Consider the following 21,997-nt stretch of genomic DNA (forward strand, 5'->3'; position numbering starts at 1 on the left):
GGGATAGAATAGAGCCCAGAAACAAACCCATGTTTATAAGGTCAATTAATCTAAAACAAAAGAGGCAAAAATATACAATGGGGAAAAGACAGTCTCTTCAATAAATGACACTGAGCACGCTGGACAGTTCCAGATCTAATAATACTCCATGACTTTATAATAAATGCCCTCAGCAAGGTCTAGGGATGAACCCAAAAGTTAAAGTTAGGTGACTGGGACAGATAGCAGCTCATCTTCTTCAATTATACAGCATGTGTCACCTGCCGTGACAGTGAACAGTCTTAGCTGTTCATCCCCTGCCCTAAGCATACGGTGGAAATTTGAGACACTGGAGATTTCCTTCTTCACATGCCCTGTGTTTAGTTTTCCTTTGTACTCCCATCCACTGGATTGCGACATTTCTGAGCTGGCAGTTTGGGCCCTCGCTTCTTTCCTTCCGCACCTGACTTCTAGGAAACGGACCAGTTCCCCAACCTTTTGGCAGCGCAGGGAGCCACATAAAGATAACCTCTGGGCACAGGGTACCTTCCCGTTTTGGTAGCAGTCGCTAACGTGCATATCCTTTCAGTGGCGGCGTGGATTCGCACTCTGTGGCAGGCGTTAGCAATGCAGATTCCCTCTAACTTGTTAACACAATGGCCTGAATCCCAAAAGATGCGGTCTGCCTTTTGTGAAGCAATGTGCAAGCATCACATCGCACCTTTAAAACTTCCTATGCTCTGCTATTACGTGATTAGCAGAGTCCGCGGAAGCTGGAGTTTTACCTGGATCGCATTCTTCTAGGACATCCCAAATCAGGCTTCGCGGGTGGTTCTGAAACGGTGACGGTTCCTCAATCCCCACCGGTCAGTAACCTGCCCAGTGTGGAGTGCCACAGTGCTCTGATACAGAACGTTGCCCTACGTAGTATATATAGCATGCACAAGCACCCTAGAATATGGTTTATAGCATCTTTATTGATACTATGAATGACAGATATTAACTACCTATTATACTAGAAGAATATTGTAAAACTGGGCAAAGTTAGATATTTCCCTGGCTGTATTTTTCTTTTCATGTACACCATAGAATGCTGTGCTGTTTTGGACTACTTAGGAGGTTAATGTTGAACAGGCTTGAAAGATGCTTTTCCAGATTTGAGCGGTGCAGTGAGGATGGGCGGAAGAAGATACGTACGCTGATAATATCCTCTTTGCCCTTCAACAATGTGTTGAGAACACCTTCAGTGTAGATATTATCACTTATTTCCATATATATCAAGCACCACCCTCAACTTTTCCAAACCTCTTTAGCTCCTTTTTATACAGCCTTTATGGCCCTTAGAAATTCCATGTAAGTAGTAGAGATATTATTACATTCCATCTAAGTAGTAGAGATATTATTTTCGTTACCTGATTTGCCGCAACTTAAGGGCAATGACATTGAACTTCTCATTTATGATCACTCTGCAGTGTCTAGCAAAGATATATTTGCTATATATTTCTGGCTGGATAAATAGTTTTGAATGAATGAGTGAGTGAATGAATGAATGAATGAATGAAACTCAATGTAAACCAGAACTACCCAGTGGGCTTTACCCTGGCTGTCAGTATTCTTCACTAAATGTGCCTTTGGCCAGCCCCATATCTGAATGCCCGATGTCAAACACGGATCAGATACAAACTTACAATTATAAAACAAATATGCCCCGGAAATGAAAAGTACAGTAAAGGGAATACGGTCAATAATATCATAAGAACATTGTGTGGTGACAGACGGTGACAACTTGTTGCGGTGAGCACTAAGTCATACACAGAATTGTTGAATCTGACCAAACACATTAAGGATGCTGAAGACGAATGTTCCCGGCGACTATTTGGTAGGTTGGACGTGTGTTAGGTCCTCCTCTGCCATCTTGTACATGGTCTACCAATGACCCCTTTCAGCGTGGAAGAACTACATTACATCATCTGTAGGCCCGTAAAACAAACTCTAAGGTGTGTGGTTAAAATCTTATCAGAAGCAAGTTGGTGTCATCAAAGTTAAGTCAAAAGCAGAAGACAGGTAGAAATTTCTGACAGGGAGTGGCAGACCGAACTCGCAACTGGCGCGTTCCCCGGCAAATTGTCGTGAGGCTGTCATCTCTGATGTATACTATGAATGCACACCCAGGTGCCTTTCAATCCCCTTCAAATTTGGGGCTGCCTCTTCCTGCTCTTTCTTTTCAATATTTGGCTTACGCCCCTATGTCTACAGAGAAAGCCAGGATCAAATGATGGTCGTCTTGCTTTTTTATATATTGAGGCAGGTGGTCAAGGAAAATCTCATGAGTGCCTTCTAGATGACAGACATGTGCCTGGTGCTGAGAAAACAGCAAACGGACCGATGCCATCCTTTCTTGGAGTCACTGCAGATCCACACAGGCTGAATACACAGCGAATCTCTGAGATTCTTAAAGGAAACTAGCATTCACAGTTTTGTTTGTTTGTTTGTTTGTTTGTTTTAATGAAAATTTTATTTCAGGTCCAAAAGGTGAGTGACAACGTCGTAATTCCAACAGAGGATGTAAAAGGTTTGGGTCGAATCTTGAAATGGCAAATAAAAGGACTCCATTCTCTAGCACTGTTTGATGGTTATAGTTGAAATGCCCCTTACAAATTTGGTTTGACCTTTCAAAATTAATTGACATACAAGCCTTGGAAGAAACTCCGGAGCAGCGAGATCCTCAGGACAGTGAGAGTTTGGGTTTTTTTCCTTCTGAATGTACTATGTGATATTAGGACACAAAATGAGCGGTGTTTCTAGCTATTAAAAGCCGCTTTTATCTATGTTTTATCTGCCAATGGACCGGAAGTGTTTTTCAGTCTCATGCAATCTGTGATTCAGGAACAAATTACACAACAGCTTCGTTGCAGAATTTTTTTTTTTTAATTTTTTTTTCAACGTTTATTTATTTTTGCGACAGAGAGAGACAGAGCATGAACGGGGGAGGGGCAGAGAGAGAGGGAGACACAGAATCGGACACAGGCTCCAGGCTCTGAGCCATCAGCCCAGAGCCCGACGCGGGGCTCGAACTCACGGACCGCGAGATCGTGACCTGGCTGAAGTCGGACGCTGAACCGACGGCGCCACCCAGGCGCCCCGATATTTTTAAATGAGTCGTGTTCGTGTGCTAGAACTTTTAGGAAATGGTCATTGTATTTTTTTCCCCTTGTTATTGCTGCTGTTTTCATGTATTCTCGTCCCTCCTCATCGTGTTCTCTATCTTTTCCTTTGTCTCTGTTTCGAAATAATTTTCAATCCTTCTTTAGCTCTTCAGCAGAGTCACCAGATCTCATCATGGAGGCAACACGTGGGAAATGTGCACGGGTCTGATCCAGAAGAGGCATAATTCATTGCCTCTAACATCTGACTGTCTAGAACCGAGTCGCATGGCCTAACGGGAAGCAAAGGAGCCTCGAGCATGTTCTAGACATATGCCCGGTGCTTCCGTTTCACACCAAAATGAGGTAAAATGGATTTTGGTAGGCAACTGTAGTCCCCAACTCAACCACCATGCTTACGGTTTCTTATGATATTTCCGGTATCTTACTAAGAAGACCAGTTAAGAAGATAAAAACAAAGAGAAACTCTTTTTTAAGTGATAACAGAATAAAATAGACTTTACATGACAAATATATTTCATTAACCTACTGGAAATTGTAATCTTACATGGGATTAGGTTGAGACACGGACCCAAAACTGAATTACTTAAGCGTGGATATAATCAATGTTAATTTCTTCCCCTCGATGTTGGTTAAAAAACCTTGAATGTTTCTCCCAAACCAATAGCTATATGATCTAAAATTGACGGCAAGAAAAGTATGCAAACCTCTAGTGTCTCATTTTTTCTATTCTTCAATGCAGATTTTTATGCTCACAAGTAATACTACATCACTGAGCTCAACAATTCTGGGAAAGGAGTCAACTTCCTTTATTGCTATAACTTTCTCCTTCCGGCCACCTTCACCAAATCTACAAAGTGGTATGAGCACAGAGAAATGACGGTGTCATTTTCAAGGCACTGGACATCAATTTTGCTTTCCAGATAAGCACTATATGAACCTGCCGGAACAGGGCGGTGTTTTCAATGCCCATGTGTGACAGAAGCCAAAAGGTTTTAAAGCAAACACACAGACGTGTCATCTAATAGTCCATCAGCCAGCCCTTGCCACACTGATAAACCTTTTATCTCTCTTTCCCAGATTTTAATCAGCAGCTTGGTTTGCATGTTTCTTGTGTCACTGCAGCAACGAACCTAACGGGGATTCTTTATGCCCTGAGAAATCAACTCATTTGAGCCTAAATGAAACATTTCACTGTCTTGTTTTATCTCCCTCTCTATTCACATTAACATAATAGCTTTTAATTGGATTGTATTTGTGATTAGAGTCAGCAAAGGTGGCATTCTCTCAGAGGAAATTGACCGCGAGGCAAATGTCTGAGACTCCATCTGGGGGACCGTTCTCAGCTCTTGCCCAGGGAAAGATGCTGCAGGAAACCCAGCCTCGGGAGTCACCGGACAACTCGCTTTCCCTGACAACTCCCGGTGCAAGTCTGCTCTGCTTCTCATAAAGACTTACAGACTCAAGTATCTGAAATACTCTATTAGTATTCAAATGCGCGTTCTCAAAAATAGTGTATTGACAAAAGGATGCTATAAGTGAGTGAATTGTGATATAACCCCAGGTGGAGGGGGCCTCCACCCAAAGCTGACACCCGAAGCTGAATCTGAAAATCAAATGACTGGCATGTATGATATATAGATACATAGGAAATACACCTTTGTATCAGAAAAACATTATAAATGAAATTACAACTAACCGAGTAAATACATTTGTAATTTATGTCACCACTCCAGGGCTACTATCCTTAATATACAAATTCCAACAAATTAATTGAAAAAAATACCAATGGCACGTATGGATAAATGATACAAAAGGGAATTTGCTAAAGAGGTACAAATGTCCACTTAGCATATGAAAACAAATACTCTTCGGGACTGGAAGACATTTAAATTAAGACAACATTTCTTACCTTGCAAATAAATGAACAAATAAATCAGGTGTTTAATGCTTCCAGAGAACAAAGTATAAATACTTTTCAACATCCAACATACTTCCAAAAATTCTAGCAATTGGACCAAACCAGGAAACGTGAGGGATGGACATTGGAAAGGAAGTGGTAAAACTGTGTGCACATTTCTGTATATATTTATGTATGTAGAGAATTCTGAAGAATCCACCCAAAACTATTAGAGCTAATAAATCAGTGAGGTTACAATGCAAGATCAATGTACAGAAATCAACTGTATTTCTATATACTATCAATGAACAATCTGAAAACAAAAAGAAAACAGCTCGATTTATAATAGCAACAACAAGAATTAGGTACTTGGAAATAGATTTAACAAAAGAAGTGCAAGATTTTCATATCGTAAACTATAAAATACTGCTGAAAGAAACTTAAAAAGACCTACATAAGTTGAAAGACACCCTGTTTTCACAGATTTGAAAATGTACTATTGTTGAAGTGGCCATGCTCCTCCAAATGGATGTACAGATTCAGTGGAATCCATGTCAAAATTTGAGATATTGTAGAAGTTGACATGCCGATTCTAAAATTCATATGGAAATTCAAGGAACCCAGGTGGCCAAAATAAATAATTTTAAAAGAAAAATACAATGGGGAACTCACACTTCCTTATTCCCAACTTTACCACGCTGCTAAAATTTTCAAGACAGTGTTTTACTGGCGTAAAAGATTAGCATATAGATCAATGGAGTAGACTTGGGAGTTCAGAAATAAGCCCTTACTTTGATACTCGATTTATTTTTGACAAGAGAATGCACACAAGGCCAGATGGTATATCACATTTTAAGAGTACTATTTCTAGGTTATTCCCCAATGTCAGTGCAAAATGCTCCTCCCTTTGATCTGAGTAACAACAATAAAACCCATCTCAGAAATCAACTCAAGCATATAGATACCTATTGCCCACTCCCCCCCCCCCCCCCCACCAACCCCAGCATCACATCAGACACACATAGAATAATCCCTTGGAGACAATCATCACAAAAAGAAAAACTCGGAACGGCTAAATCACTTCCATCCCATTGAAAGATTCAAAGCCAACCTGTAACAAATTTAGAAGCCCAACAGTTGCCAAAGGTAGACCATGAAGTTTAATGCATCACTTTTATTTTTTGAATGTATTCACTTCCTTATTTCACACAAATGCACATTCTAGACCTACTATGTATCAGATGTTATGCTAGACACTGGGAATGGAAAGAATATTTCACACAAATGCACATTCTAGATCTCCAGCAAACACATAGTTTAGTCAGGGCCAGGAAATTCATTCACCTGCTGGTTTCCACCTAGATCAAGAACCAAATGTTGTGCTTATTTTTTAGGATCTGAAAACATTTAGAACATAGTCCTGCATATAAGGAATACACAGCCCTCTGTAAGAGGGGATGAACAGATAGGTAGAAAAATTAGGTAAATTGAAATATGATAGATGATAGATAGAAAATAAGTAAAATAAAACTGTACACATGCAATATAAAACATCTTTACGGGGTTTGGTATAGTCACAAAGGTTGGCATGGTGAATTCTAGGGAAGAAGAAGAGGTTCAAGGAGTCTGAACTTAATTCCATAGGCAATAGTAAGTCTCCAACCCAGAAAGGGCAATTTCATTTTGCTCTGGCCCCTGGTCCAGAGAAAATAAATACCATTGACTTGATGTCACTGCAAGTGTAAGCGACATTATTTCTATCCTGTAAAAAAATAATAGCAGCTATTAGAAAGATTTTTCCTAAGCTTTATTTGCAGTTGTAAACTAAACAGATACTTGTAAAAAATGGCCACTTAAAATGTTAATTTTATGAATGTTTACAATAATCAAAGTCAAAGGATTAACAAGCCTAAGGGGAAGGTGATGGAGAAAGAATGGAAAATTAATTCAGTGTCTTACAAAGTATGAACGAATCCTATGTATTTACAAAATAATAACAATAGTTAAGCCCATGAATATAAGATACTTGTGTTTTTATTACATTTTTCAAAAAAAACATTGCAAGTTAGGAAGTGTACTATAAAAAGGCAAGAGTCAGACTATGAATCAATGTCTCCAACTTAGCCAAAGCCAGATGGGAGTTTTCCACTGGGGGTCCCCTCTTTCTGCTTTCTCGCCAAAGGCTCTCTAGATTTCCCTGGATGATTTTCGCCGCATAAGACAATATCCCTGCGGTTTCAAAGGAATGCCATTTCAACTTGTTTCTGGCAGAATCTAGTCTCTCTATACGTTATTTGCGATTTGAGGATTCTCCAAAAAGCCTAATTTGTGATTCTCAGGTCTTCTGATCCTGCATGTTGAATTCACAGAAGTCTTCCCGATACCTACTGCGCAGGTAGGTTCAGTAACCATAGCAGTGGCTGCGTCCTTACCAAACACCATGCATCCATTTCCTGAGGATGCCATGCCCAGCCAGCCCCACAAAGAGCAGCTTCTACAAAAGCAAATTCTTCATGTCTGAAACGTAGAAAAATGGAAGCAGGTTCTGATGGTCATGATAGGATTTCCTAAATAGTCTAAAGACGACACCCCATTTCCTAAAAACTTGATATAATTAAAGAAACAAGAACATGTCTGCTGAGACCCACAACTCAAGGGCCCGTCTACATTGAGAAAAGACCACTGTTACAGAGATGAAGGTAATTGCCGCCATCTTCCTGAACGTCCATTACTTCCTTGGCGCTCAGGGAAGCACATTCCATACGTCTCGGGTAATTTCATTCACCCCTTACAACAACTCTTCAGGAATCCATCGCTCTCTTCATTTTACAGAAAAGGGAACAGGTTCGCAGCCTTACGTGACCTGCCTAAAGTTGCCCAGTTGGATGGCAGAGAAGAGGCTCAAGCCTCTACCCATCAGACTCCAAAACAAGTTTTCAGAGAGTTCAGATGAGTTCTGTGTGAGTTGTTTTTTGGTATCCTTATACTTGCCTCATTCAGCCTGAACTTTATCCTCCGAAAGAATAGCTGAAGAGCAGAATCACTACACTCCGGTTCTTCTAAGAAGCACCAAGGGAACTTCAGTGTCCTTCCGCTGTATTGTCACTACATGGTGGCAGAGTCTGGACCCACAATACTTGCCACGGCCGCTCTCAACATTCTAGTATCTAGAACTTTAAACTTGGTCATAAACTGAAAGAGAGGGGCTGCCTGCGAGCTCAGTAAGACCATGCAGTATGTTCTAGGTAATGTTTTCTGCATGCTTATGGAATGACACTAACTCCAGAGCCAAGGGTAGTGACGCGTGCCTGTCACCACTGCTGTTTCCCAAGGGCCTTGAGAACCAGGCCCACAAGTGTGAAAAGTCTCTGGTAAGTTCGGCATACATGTGTGTCATTGGGAGTCTTCTCCCTACTGGTCTTAGCTCCACCTCCCAGACCAGTTTCCTTTTCTACCTGACAGTGTAGCAACAATTTCAAAACTGGTTTAACTGTCGTGTCACATTGGTGTTTTATTTTTCTATAAAGATTTCTCCTTCAGGAAAACAGCCTTCGTCAACAACAACCGGTCTGTCTGTAAAAACAAACAAACAGGGGCGCCTGGGTGGCGCAGTCGGTTGAGCGTCCGACTTCAGCCAGGTCACGATCTCGCGGTCTGTGAGTTCGAGCCCCGCGTCGGGCTCTGGGCTGATGGCTCAGAGCCTGGAGCCTGTTTCCGATTCTGTGTCTCCCTCTCTCTCTGCCCCTCCCCCGTTCATGCTCTGTCTCTCTCTGTCCCAAAAATAAATAAACGTTGAAAAAAAAAATTAAAAAAAAAATTTAAAACAAACAAACAAACAAACAAACAAACATAAAACAGCAAGCTTAAATTTTTCCTGCCATTTGGCTTTCTCTTCTCTCAGGTAAACGTTGTTCCCAACACATGGCCACTCTGTCCCTGACAAACTGGGGTTTGCCTTTACGATGCTACCTTTCACAGAAGAAGAAAAAAGAAAGAAAAGCAAGAGGAATGGAGGAAGTAAGGGTATTGCTGGAGAGGTGACACCCCCCCTAAGGCTGCATCTCAGAGACCCATTGGGCTTTCTTCCAGCAGGTGGTCAGCCACTCCCTAAATCTCCCAATCTGTGAGTCTTAGAGGTTTTTTTTATTTTTTTTTAATGTTTATTCATTTTTGAGAGAGCATGAGCAAGGGAGTGGCAAAGAGAGAGGGACAGAGAGAGAATCCCAAGCACCCTCCATGCTGTCAGCACAGAGCCTGACGTGGGGCTCGAACTCACGAGCCATGAGATCATGACCTGAGCTGAAGTCGGACGCTCAACCGACTGAGCCACCCAGGTGCCCCTCTTAGATGCTCCATCACATTGAAAATTGGACACATGTCTACCCCTTCTGCCCATTCACGAATTTTCCACTGGAAAATAACTACTTGAAACTACTAGGAAAACTCAAGCCCGTGGAAGCTTTTTCTAGGTCAGGTTTTTGTTCTTGCTGTAAAGCAAAACATAAAAATGTAAAATCCAAGGTTTGACCTCTGAATCTTTTTCATCACATGGATCTTAAATTTTAACAACTTACCCTTGAGATGCTGTCCTTGTTTTTCTGTCCCTTGTTTCCTATCATTTTTGATGCCAAAGCTTTTTGTAGCCTTTTCTGAAAATTACTTTTTTGTGATTAAAATACAATTTTCAAAGACTTCCAAACCACCACTTGCTTTATTTTGGCAAAAAAAAAAAAAAACAACCCTCCCACCTCCCGAATATTGCTGATAAATCAACAAGACTGGAATTATAGCTCTTTCTCTATAAGAGTACATGGCTTTCCAGGTAATGTCTTGGGTTTCTGTAACTCGGGTGGGAATAAAAGTCAGACAGGGATCCAGGCTAAATGAGCTTTTTAAAAAGTGTTTCTTGAGTGGTAGTACACTTTGACAACAAATGCCAAGAAAATAGGCTTCTCGTGTCTAATCAATCTTTTCCAAATGCTTCATCAAATGGGATCTTGGCGAACAGGTTTAAGCAATGAATATCACCGGAATTCTAAGTGAGTAAATATGCTCTTACCAATGGTTTTAAAAAGAAAGCCAGGTGAATTTCCAACAAGATGTCTCCCCCCCCGCGCGGGGGGCCCCCCCCCCCCCCCCAGTGAGGGAGTGTTTACAAGTCTCCATCCAGGTTTGTGTCCAGGCAGGCGCTCTGATTGGAGGTGTACATCCAGAGACGCTTCCAGAACTTAACAGAAAACACTATCCTGGTTGCTGTTTGTTTGCTTGTTTTCATTTTTCTCACTAAAGATTGCTACTGAGGCACTTGAAAGAAGCATAGAGTGTCATTGGTGGTACTGCACATCTTGGAGGTAAGAACGTGAGTACCCCGAGACGTTGTATCACTCTCGTCCCACTTGTTTCTTTGATCCTTACAGGACACCACTTGCTGATACCACACATCATATTTCCAGTTCACTGAGTGGCGCAATATTCTCCAAAATGATGTCTGCACACTTCCAGGCAAGCACAAGATGATAACAGAACCAAAATGTGTTGAGCACCTCATATATGCCCAGCTGTGTGTCAAGCGCATACATACATTTTCCCATTTAATCCTTATAATATCTGTGAGAGAGAAATATCATTAATCCCATTGACAATTGAGGAGACCGGGAGCTAAGTCAGTCACACAGAATCCGAGTCATCAGGTGTTAGAGCCTTAGCATGTGTGTTCTCCATCCATGCAGTTTCCATCTTCTGTGACTCTGCAGTCTTGTGGAAGAAATAAGACATTGCTACCCAAAATGCTGGCCAAAACTTCCCCCAACACACACACACACACACACACACACACACACACACAGAATAGCACAACTAAATAATATATTGAAGGGAAATATAGCATTACTATTATTACTAAGAGTTTTGAGCAATTCAAGAGGAGAAAATTTTAAAACCTAGTGAAGGACATCTTTAAAAGGGGAGAAGAAATGGAATTGGTTTGGTCTGGCAGGTGGGATTGGAAGATCAGGAGGGTTTCCAGGGTCGTACAGAGGACCTTGAGGTCATGTTGACATTATACAATGTGTACGCTTCCATTTAATCAACAGCTTCAGTAGCAAGAAGTCATGCTTTCTATGGATGCAAATGGCGAGGTGAAATGCAGTTCCCCGTGTGGAATCTCATCGAAGTGTATTAACTTTGAGCCTGGAGTTCCATTTCTAGAAATCTTTACCCAAGACAAAAGAAGAGATTCAGGAAAAAAAATGAACTCATTCAAAACATGTATATTAATTGAGCATCCCTGTGTGCTGGCTTTCCAGGAAATGTCTTGGACCCTATGACATAGCAGCAAACCGCACCAGGAAGTTGCTCTCGGACTTTCAAAGAGTCTTTCCTGAAGCATTACTTACAAGACCACCACCACCACCAGCTGGTTCCAAACTACATGTCCGATAACAGGGGGGTGTTTAAATAAACCGTATCATGTCCATAGGACTAAACCCTAAGCAGCCATGAAAAATCATGTTTTTAAGTATATTTAAGAGCACCAAGAGATATTCCCAGTAATGCATCACAAACAAACAAACAAACAAACAAATCTTTCCCCCTGGGGCTAAGTAGCTTGCCAGGTCAAATTTTAGGCTTCTCTAATTCCGCTGGGAATAAAAATCTAAGAGAGATTCAGGCCAAGTAGGTTTTTCAGTCGGTCCTGCTTGCATTATGATCCCCAGTTTTCAAAATACGTATGATAGTATTCCAATTCTAAATGCCTATTTATAGTGATAGCTAAATGAGCGTAGTTATTCCTGGTGGCAGCATTACATTTAATTTTTATTTTCTTATTTATATGTCTATGTTTTCTAAAAAATGTGCAATGTTTTCTGACCAAAAAAAATTTTTTTTAAATAAAAGAACAGAGATGAGTACTGAATAATGTATGGAATTGTTGAATCGTTATATTGCACGCCTGAAATTAACCTAACACTGTCTGTTAATTACACTTCACTTAAACAAAAAAAGAGGAAGGAAAAAGAAAGAACAGGAATTAAGACAATCTCACCCACATAATTTGTTGCCCTTCCTTCAAATGGCATCAGAATAACTAATTGTGATATTTCCTTACACTGGAGGTCTCTCCCAAGTGTCTCCCAAGCGTCTTCAGAGGTACAGCTCCTGTTTGTGGAATAAATGCCTTTACCATAGAAGTACAACGGAATTATTTTTGATGGTAAGATTCAGTTAATTCCATTTCTCGCTCAGTTGGTCTCCTATCCAGAAACTGGATCTGCCAGTTGTACCTCTCAGAGAGCCTGAAGTGAATCAGCCCATCCAGGTTTTATGGTTCCACGTCCATCATGTCTGGGCAGTTCCATCTTGAGAGACAAACAGCCTTTCAGCGAATTTACAAGGTGGATTGCAAGAACCTTGCAAAGTTCAGGAGACCACAAGTCACATAAGAAATAAGACTAAGGTTGCCGGCTTCCTAAAATTTCTTCTGAAAAACAAAGTGACTAATAGTGAAGATATTTCTGTAAAGACACTCAACACAAAGTAAGCATTTTATAACATTCGTTTCTACCCCCCTTCCTTATCTGTTTTAATCATATCTTAAGACAACATGCACTCACAAACTTTCATAACTAAGTCAGATTGTCAGAAACGATGCCACTGTGATAATATGGTTGCGGAAAGTTTAGGCCATGGAAGGTTGGGATTTTTTTTTCCTTTTTAATGACCTAATAGTCAACACTCTTGGAATACATCACATATATGGAAGGACACGATAATTGGTAAGAGTTTGTGTTTATAGTTGACAAATGATTTCTTTTTCCATTAAAAGAAGAAAATCTACGCGAAGGATGTGTGGGGGCAGGCATGATTACGTCAGGTTACTCATTCCAATGAGGGTGAGAAGTCTTGCTTCAAAAGGAATTTCATTATGCCTTGTCCCCTTTTCATATTCAAACATGGGAGTCAGGATTGAAACCCTGGATTTTTCGGATGTCTGCATTCTAAAAGATTTTGTTTGTGTTAAGGCTTAGGTCACTTTAATAGGTATGTTTTAAGGAAAACATTACCTTTGTATGACCTCTGGGATTTGAAGGTGAAAACTCAGTCACTGGAAAAAAAAAGTTGTCCTGGATGAAATCTCCAACCTTAAAGACAGTCATCCTGTGACTGTCTTCCTACAGCAATAAAAAACATTGAACCACAGCTGGGGCAAAGTAGGTTCTGATGGATCATGATTCTTAACTAGAGAAACACAGACTGGCTAAAAACAAAACAAAACAAAACAAAACAAAACAAAACACCCATGGTAAAGGAAAATAAACTAGCAGAATTTTCTAGAAGCAGCAAAACATTTTCAGGAAGCAGGTTCTAACCTCCCCCCACCCCATTCTTAAATTGTTATTATAAGCTAAGCATTTTACCTCCAGAGGGAAGAATAAATTTCTGCTGGTTATCATATATCAGAATTACACAGGACATCATCTGTTAATGATCATTTATTCCTAGCTACTTGAAGAATAATACCCAGTAATTATAGCAAATGTAAGTCAAATAGTAATAGCATACTTTACATAGTATAGTAATTATAAGTTATGTCCATGCATCTGGGACAAGGGTCTTTTATGCTCGGTATTAAATCTGAACTGCAATTTATTCATAATACCACGGCTAGGATTGAAGAAAGGAAGCTTGCCTGTAGAAAGGAGACCTGTCCCCCGTTTACATTTCCAATAAGTCATTTGAAGAAAACTGCTCTTTGCATGCCTTGCTAAACCCAATTACCACCAAGACATCATAAACAAATATTCATTGCATTTACAGCTGGTTCTTTATTGCACAATGCAAAATGTATTGTTAAAATTTAAACCATTTAAAGGGAGTAAGCGCCCAGATTTCTGCATTCATTTAAAATTTAATTGAAAAAAAACTCAAGCATGTGTTGCAATATTTTCTTATTTGGAGACTGCTGCTAAATGAACAATCATATAATACTCTCAAGTCTAGCAAAAGTCAGATAGAAATGTGGGCATCTCTGGCTTTGATATTTCATAATGCAGGAACCTATCAGTTCACTTAAGTGAAGCGAGATTAAATAAAAGTTTTATAAAAAATTCTAAGATAAGATGGAACCATTACAAATAACAATAACTTAGGGCGCCCGGGTGGCTGAGTCGGTTGGGCCTCCGACTTTGGCTCAGGTCATGATCTCTCACACTCCGTGAGTTCGAGCCCTATGTCAGTCTCTGTCCTGACCGCTCAGAGCCTGGAGCCCGTTTTGGATTCTGTGTCTCCCTCTCCCTATGCCCCTCCCCCATGCATACACACGCACGGTCTCTGGATCTCAAAAAATTGGTAAACATTTCAAAAATTAAAAAATATAACAATAACTTGATTCATTAAAAGAAAATAATAGATTCTTCATGGCTCTGCCTTAGGCTTATCCAACAGCTCCAGCCACGCTGAAAGAATCCCCCTCTAGGCCTTCTGTCCTACAATGAAATTGCTCTTTGGTGACAGAAACCCAGCACTCAGGTTTTACGTTAAATCCTCTTCCTTAATTCTTCCTCCAAGAAGCCTTCCATGCCCCCTCTCCAATCATCTTATGTTACGCCCCACTGATGGCCTCCATTAACATCCTTTGCTTTTCTCTGATTGTCATTTGTATCGTATTTCATTGCAACTGCTTGTTTATTTCTCTACTAATCTCTTCTCATGGGGGGCGCGGGTGGGAGCATTGTTCCAGCTCAAGGCCAAACGCCAAACGTCTGGTACCTACCACAGTGACTGGCACAGAGCATGAGCCCAGTAGACATTTGTTTTGTTAATGAATGACCCTAGGTCTGCGGTCTCCTGTTGCTGTCCAGAGAAAAGCTTTGGAGATGGGGTGGGGAGGGCAAGGTTGCCGGCAGCGGCCAGGGAATAGCAGGCAGTGTGCTGGGAAGAAGTCTACCTAGGTCCCATTAAGTTTGATCGTTTAATCCGTAAGCAGGTTTATTTTTCACCCTGTCTCCATTCCCTGTCCTTTGCTTGCCTGATTTTATGTATCAGAGCTTCTCACATGCTAATGTTTATTAATGAAATTCCATGAAGGGCATTGGCCATGCTTATTTGCTCACAGAAACTTTTGTTCTGAGAGCGCCTACTAAGATATATGTGGTGCCCAGGAAACGTAATGGGAGAGCTGTCCTGAGTAACTCTTTCTGTGGTGTTATATTTAGCTCTGCATCTATAACATGAGAATAAAACTTGTCTGCAATGATCTGATAGGAACAATACAGATGTTATTATGAATCAAAGCATCTACTGATCTTGCTGATCTGTTGCATGATAAGGACTTGTGTGACACCGCACAGGAGGGAGGGATTTCTTGACTAAAAAAGGAAAAGGCTCCACATAGAAACATCTCTGTGCATCATGAATTTTAATTCTTCTACAGATTTCCAGACTCCCATTTGTTTATCATCCAATAGTATTTATTAAGCAAGTGCTTCATATATCTGTGTTTAATATTAATAGATGGTCTTCAAATGAATACTTAAATCAATACATGATGATGATCTTTAACAATTCATGTCTTTCTCATTGTGTTTAAGACCAAACCTCCCAGGGGCGCCTGGGTGGCTCAGTCTGTTAAGCGTCCGACTACGGCTCAGGCCATGATCTCATGGTTCGTGAGTTCAAGCCCCACATTGGGCTCTGTGCTGACAGCTCAGAGCCTGGAGCCTGCTTCAGATTCTGTCTCCCTCTCTCTCTCTGCCTGTCCCCTACATGTGTTCTCTCTCTCTCTTTCAAAAATAAGTAAAAACATTTTAAAAATTAAAAAAAAAAAGACCACCTCCCAACAGAAGGTGCAACCAAATGCAGAATGCACTTGAGAAGACTTCCATACTCCATTGTTCCCAGTTTTATGCCTACCTTACTGATGTGCTCTATGCAATACAAGTCAGGATGAGATTTCATCGATTTGTTTCTTTGTTTTCCATTAAGATTTGTCTTTCTAGAATAACTTTGATATTAGGACAACTGAACCAATATCACTGTGAGAAGCCAACTTCTAGCATTTTGGGCAGAAGGGAGACAACAAAGGGCCAGCTGCGCAATGCCATTATGTCCAGGAATGAAAGGAATAACAACCATAAAATTAACTACAAGCCTATAATATTATTAAGTAATTTCGTAGAGTCGAACAAAACTCTCAGTTTACGTTAATATGATGACTTTGCGTTTCACAATATTTCTGTTATCCTCTGTGTATGAGGAGACTGGGAAAGACATTTAGGAATTTTTTAACCAGAGAACTGTTGCTATTTACTGATGGCAAGGACATAAGCATTTTGACAGTTGAGGTGAACTGTAGTCAGACTAAAATTTTGGAAAACAGATCTGAAAAAAAAGAAAGAAAAGAGACGAGGGGCTTCCCATGAGTCCTCCACTTCAATGACCCAAACTCCTAAGATGAAACAACATTAAGTCAAAAGGGTAGAGCCAATGATTTTTATATGGTTACTTTTAAACTTAGCCTGAACTTGACATGGAAACATCACGTTTTCCCTGAAACTAGGGAAAGATTCTAATATACCTACCTAAATCAGTACCCTTGCGAGTAGCCAACTTCTAGCATGCTAGGCAGCCCAAGATGCACTCATATCGTTAGTGTAATCTCGAGAGTGGCATCCATCATCTTTACCTTACTCCATGTGTTAGCAGCGAGTCACAGATCCTTCTCACACTCAATGGTAGAGGATCGTATGAGCACATGAACACCAGGACCAGGGCGGGTGGGGCCACTATAAAGTCTGTCCACTACAGCCACTAACAACCTGTGAATTGTACACCATTTAGCAGCTACTACTAGCAAAGAATGGATTCTTTTCATCAGCACCAGCTGGGAAAACCCGAAGGAAAGACTCAGACTGGCCCAGCTAACGTCAGAGGTCCATCACTGGACCGTCAACTGCAGCCAAAGATGCACGGCTCCTAAGTTATTGAGTAAGACAAGTAGGAAAAAAGGTGGATCCAAGAAATGGGGGTTAGGGTTAGGGTTAGGGTTAGGCCTACCCAAAGAGTGGCCCATCCAGCTTTCCAAATCCTAGCTATTCCAAATTGGGTGGCCACTGTTCTATAAAACCTGATCCATGATATTGCTTTGTAGTCTTTCATACTTGGAAGTCTGGCTTTCCTCCCAATTTCAGTCAGACTGAGGGAAGAGATAAAGAAATACCCTTTTTGGATGGCCCTGGGTGGCTCAGTCGGTTAAGCATCCCGCTCTTTGATTTCAGCTCAGCTCATGATCTCACGGTTTATAAGTTTGAGCCCCACATTGGGCTCTGTGCTGACAGTGCAGCCTGCTTGGGATTCTCTCTCTCCCCCTCTCTCTCTGCCCCTCCCCTGCCCCCTCTCTCTCTTTCTCTCCCTCTCTTTCTCTCAAGATAAATAAACATTTTTTTTAAAAAGAAAGAACTACCCCTTTACTCACAAGGACTGCCAGATACATCACAGTTTTTAGCCTTGAGATATGGAGGTAAATATTTTAAATCTAACAACATCTGAAATAATTCTTCTGTAGCCAAATAAAATAAAATACCTTAGAGAGGAAGCTCAGGGTATATTCCTTCTACTATTTGCGATAGTTCCACAATGTCTATTTGCTCTCTTCTTAACAACCTATTAAGGCTTATCCATACTACAATGAAATCATGCTACAGAGGTAAAAACTCGAATTAAGAAACACTGCTTAAATTACTCACATTTTCAACATGTCAGATGCAAATTGCAAGACTAAAATTCAGAAATTTTTTAATAACATATTTTACCTGCCTGGCTTAATTGAGCCTGTATAGAAGTAGATAAATAATACTGTACATTTAATAAACAGGGGTCAGGAGAAGGTACTCATAAATATAATTAAAATATAAACCCACCACTGAGAAACCAGTCTAGAACTTCCTTCTATATTTGAAAACAATACCATAGTCTCGAGCTCTTAATGATTTTTAATTCATAGTATTTATTTTTAGAAGACTAAGGCTACAAAAGCCTCTCTTCCTAATCTCAATATTTTCAATTTCCACATCTAACACATGAAAAGCACTAACACGCAATCTGACTGAGCTTTTACCGATGACCAAAAATGCTCCCACCGTGGCACATTCAAAATTAAAAAGGCGTTGGCTCGTTTGATAAAGAAGTACGAAATATTTAGCTATGTGATGCAAACTTTAAGAGACAATAACAAAATAAGGATAGTGAAGAATTTCCAGAAATGCTCTTTTTGTGTGTTTGGGATGTTAAAGCCGGAAAGCAAATTGCCAAAGAAGAACAGAAACATAAATTAGTTCAAGAGACAGCTAAGACATCTTTATGGAAAGAGAAAATGGATGGATCCAGCCTTCGAGCATGGAGGTGGAGTTAAAGGGCATGAGTTTGTCTTCTATCAGGCAATCCTTAAAGCCAGTGAATGGTAATGCCTCTAAAAAATGTCACTTTTCAGGATATCCTTTTTTATATGCATTTCCCAAGCGGAGGTGAAGAGGGAGGGCAGCCCTTTATTGGGGCATCCAGTCTATCAGCTAAAACTAGACGTCCCGGAGCCAGGATCTCAAATATTACATGACTGACCTAACCCCTAAGGTTTCCGTGTTGACAGTGGCATAGAGTTAACGCTGTTATTTGGCGGCCTTTTTTTGTTTGTTTTGTTTTGTTGGGGTGTGTGTGTGTGTGTTGTTTGTTTGTTTTGGTTTTGGTTTTGGTTTTGGTTTTGGTTTCTGATGGGATCTTAAAAACAAGTCATGTTCTGAATGTAGTTAATTCCAAGGAACATTTTACCTTTATTGATTGAAGCATATTCTAAACATCTTTATGATGCACACAGGCATAAATTCTTAGGTTATGTATGGAGTTACCAGGCAGTTTACAAAAACAGTACTTTGGGGAAAAACAAAGCAATCCTCTGATTTGCGTATCGGGAACATACAGTTCTTGTCGACTTCCTGAAGGCTATGTCATCCCTGAGAGATCTTGACAAACTTTTGGTTAATGACGACTTCAGACACTTCCCAATCCCCAGTCTCCCAAATGCTGTGAAACTGATTACGGTCCTCTTTTAAACCAAGAATCAGTGACGCTCAACTGTTTCATAAATAAGATACCGAAGAACTGTGGCACGGAAGGTGGCACGGAAAAATAGTGATGGGCCGAGACTTTGCAGTCCAATTACAGAAATCTGGCTGGCAAATAACCGCTCTTTAAGTCTTTGTTTTTCTCTGTAGAGTGAATTTAAAGATAGTACCTACCATCTGTGGGCGTTCTCTGAAATCATGTGTATTGAGTGCCTAACCCATAGGAAACCTCGATAAGGCTGTTGCAGTGATTACTGTGTCCCACGTATTATTTGACTAGAAGTGTTCCATTTTTTTGTCTCTTTTAGTCCCCAGAGCAATCCGTTCTCTTCACAGACCTAGGAGACAGGCTCTGCAAGGGTCAGACATTTGCAGAAGGTCCCAGGGATAAGCAGCAGAACCAAAAGTGAAGCTCCAATCTGTGTGCCTTCAGCCTGTTGTCTCTCCCTCAGCAAGATGGGAGGACTGGAGTCTCCTTGTCTCCCCAAAGACCGAAGATACAGTATTCCAAAGAAAAGGAGGAAAAGAATCCTCCAAGTATCTTCTGATAGACCGTCTTAAAGATAAATCTGGTGCTTACATGGAGCAGAGAAAATTCTGACCAGCAAAATAACTTCCTTTCCAGCTCTTTAACATGACCTGCTTTTTTTTTTTTTTGTAGGAAATTTAATCATGCATCTGTTCATTCATTCATTTAACAATTGTTAAGTATCTATTATGTACTCAACCTGGACAACACTCCATGTGGGTGCCAGCCACCTAATGGAGGAGGGTGGCTGGCTTGTATATTAACCAGAGGCATAAATCCCCAAGTGATGTGAGAAACAGAGAAGCTTTGAAAGAGATGTAATTCAATCAAATTAGGAAGCAGAGTAGCAGTTCCATTAGAGAGGTGGGTGCCATCTGATAAATTCTTTGGACAAGTCAGTCAGTGGGGGAAAAATTCAAGACCCATGAGAGAAAGCACGATAGAAATTCAAAGTTTCTCAACCAGGATCATCAGCGTGTTGATATTAGAAATACAAAGAGAAGAGTGATGGATTATTTAAAGAAATAGCTCCTTCTTCAAGTCTTATGCAACAACAGTTTACCAGTCAATAAATTGGCAAGACCATCCCCTAAAAAAAAATGGGTGTTTCCACATTGCTCTACCAGATGGAAAAAGATTATAGTTAGAGAATCAGAAGTCTGTTCCTAAAATCTTTAGTGTATATACGTCCTTTGTATTTTGAGAAGAGGAGTGAATTTCTCTCAGCACATGAAGTGCTATATATTTTAGCCATTGGACAATCCTCAGTGTGTACCTTGAATTGTACTGATTTATAATCTTTAGCTCTATTTTGCTGTAGCACATTTTCCCCACAGATTTTCATGGTGACCGGCTGTGCAAGAGTCATCGAGTAATCATGATAACAAAATACAAGGTCATACACAGAAACCTGGCTCTCTCCTTTACCTTCTCATTTTCCAGCAGCTCTGGTTGCTGAAGTCTCTCAACTCATTCCTCAAGCCAGGACATCTGTGGGCTTTCCACTGAACTGTAACAGCGGAGCATGATGTAGACTGGAGACTGCCAAGGGTCTCAAAACCATAAGAAAAGGAAACTCACACCACGCAGTTCCCTTCTCCCTGTGTCAACCTGCCTCCTGGATCTGCCTGCTTTGGGTTTCCTTCCATTGCCCTCACATAGTTATTTCTTTATGTTTTATCCAGAATATATAGTTATCGGCAAGAAAAGTTAATCCAACTGGAGCTTGACTATAAACAAAAACAAAATTCCACACTTGAAGGTCCGAAACTCAAAGTTGCACTTACTAATACCATTTTTTAAGAAGCACTTTGAGCCTATTGAAGTGAAGACTCCCCCGATATCTTCTTTTGTAATGAAATTGAAAAAATCTTTGTCTACTACAGAGAATTTCCATACAAAGTCCACAGATCTTCCACACTGGAGAATCATTGTGCAATTTCAACTGATTTGTTTTACAAACCCGATCCCTAACAACTTTGGGTGACCATAGCTTTGGCTAACTCAGGCATTGTGAAAGAGTCTTAAACCACATCTGTTACAAATATCTTGCAAGGATAAACCAGAATTCAGGGAGTTCCGATCATCTCATTTGCCAAAGACGCTTCCCCGTAAAGGTTAAGAAGTTGAGTACACAGAAGTATCTATCATCCAGAGGAGGTCTTGAGATAGTGAAACATGCTTCTACATGTGTACTTCACAGAGTTGGCGATCTAAGACGGACACGATTGAGTTCGGGATTAAGAATTGGGAGATACTCGCTTCCCCGCCTTTTGCCCAAGATCAAGTGTAATCTCTGTTCTTATCAGTTTAATATCTGATTCATCCTCTATCTGAGGACAATGTATTAAACGGATTTTGGAGCAGGGAGACAGAACAGGGGCTTGCTCCAGTCGTTCTACGCATGGACCTGGTGTTACTTCCAGGAAAGGTGTGTACCACCCCCAAGGGCACGAGTATCCCTGCAAATGGCATGCTGCTTGTGGCTTTTGAAGCCATTCCGTGGAGCCATGCCCAGAGGAGGAGGCCCACTGGTTTCCTCGCGGTCCTGCAGCAGAGGCCGGGCAGGAAGCCAAGTAGCCAAGCTCTAGTGTGCCCATGAGCACCTAAGGCCTACCTTCTGCGTGGGACCACGCGTGTCCACCGTCACATGTCAGCTGACCTGTGTGTTTGTGGCCACCAGACTCAGTCTCACCACATCGCATCTGCTACAGGCAAGTCCCGGCCTCCCCCTCTCTCCTGGTGTCTCCATCTCTCCCCTGTGTCACCCTCTTGGCCCCCCCCCCCCCCAGGAAGAATTAGAAGATAGACG

At 40.9% G+C, this 21,997-nt stretch overlaps 1 non-coding gene across 1 annotated transcript; it reads left to right on the forward strand.

The window, feature by feature from the left end:
* Positions 1–21,442: 21,442 nt before the first annotated feature.
* On the forward strand, positions 21,443–21,629 carry LOC121014951 (U2 spliceosomal RNA). Its single transcript, XR_005783533.1, has one exon. It is a non-coding gene; the product is annotated as a U2 spliceosomal RNA (small nuclear RNA).
* The last annotated feature ends 368 nt before the right edge of the window (positions 21,630–21,997 follow it).

The sequence above is a fragment of the Herpailurus yagouaroundi genome, unplaced genomic scaffold (genome assembly GCF_014898765.1).
Source record: "Herpailurus yagouaroundi ecotype Mexico unplaced genomic scaffold, PumYag 203, whole genome shotgun sequence".
Lineage (NCBI taxonomy): Eukaryota > Metazoa > Chordata > Mammalia > Carnivora > Felidae > Herpailurus > Herpailurus yagouaroundi.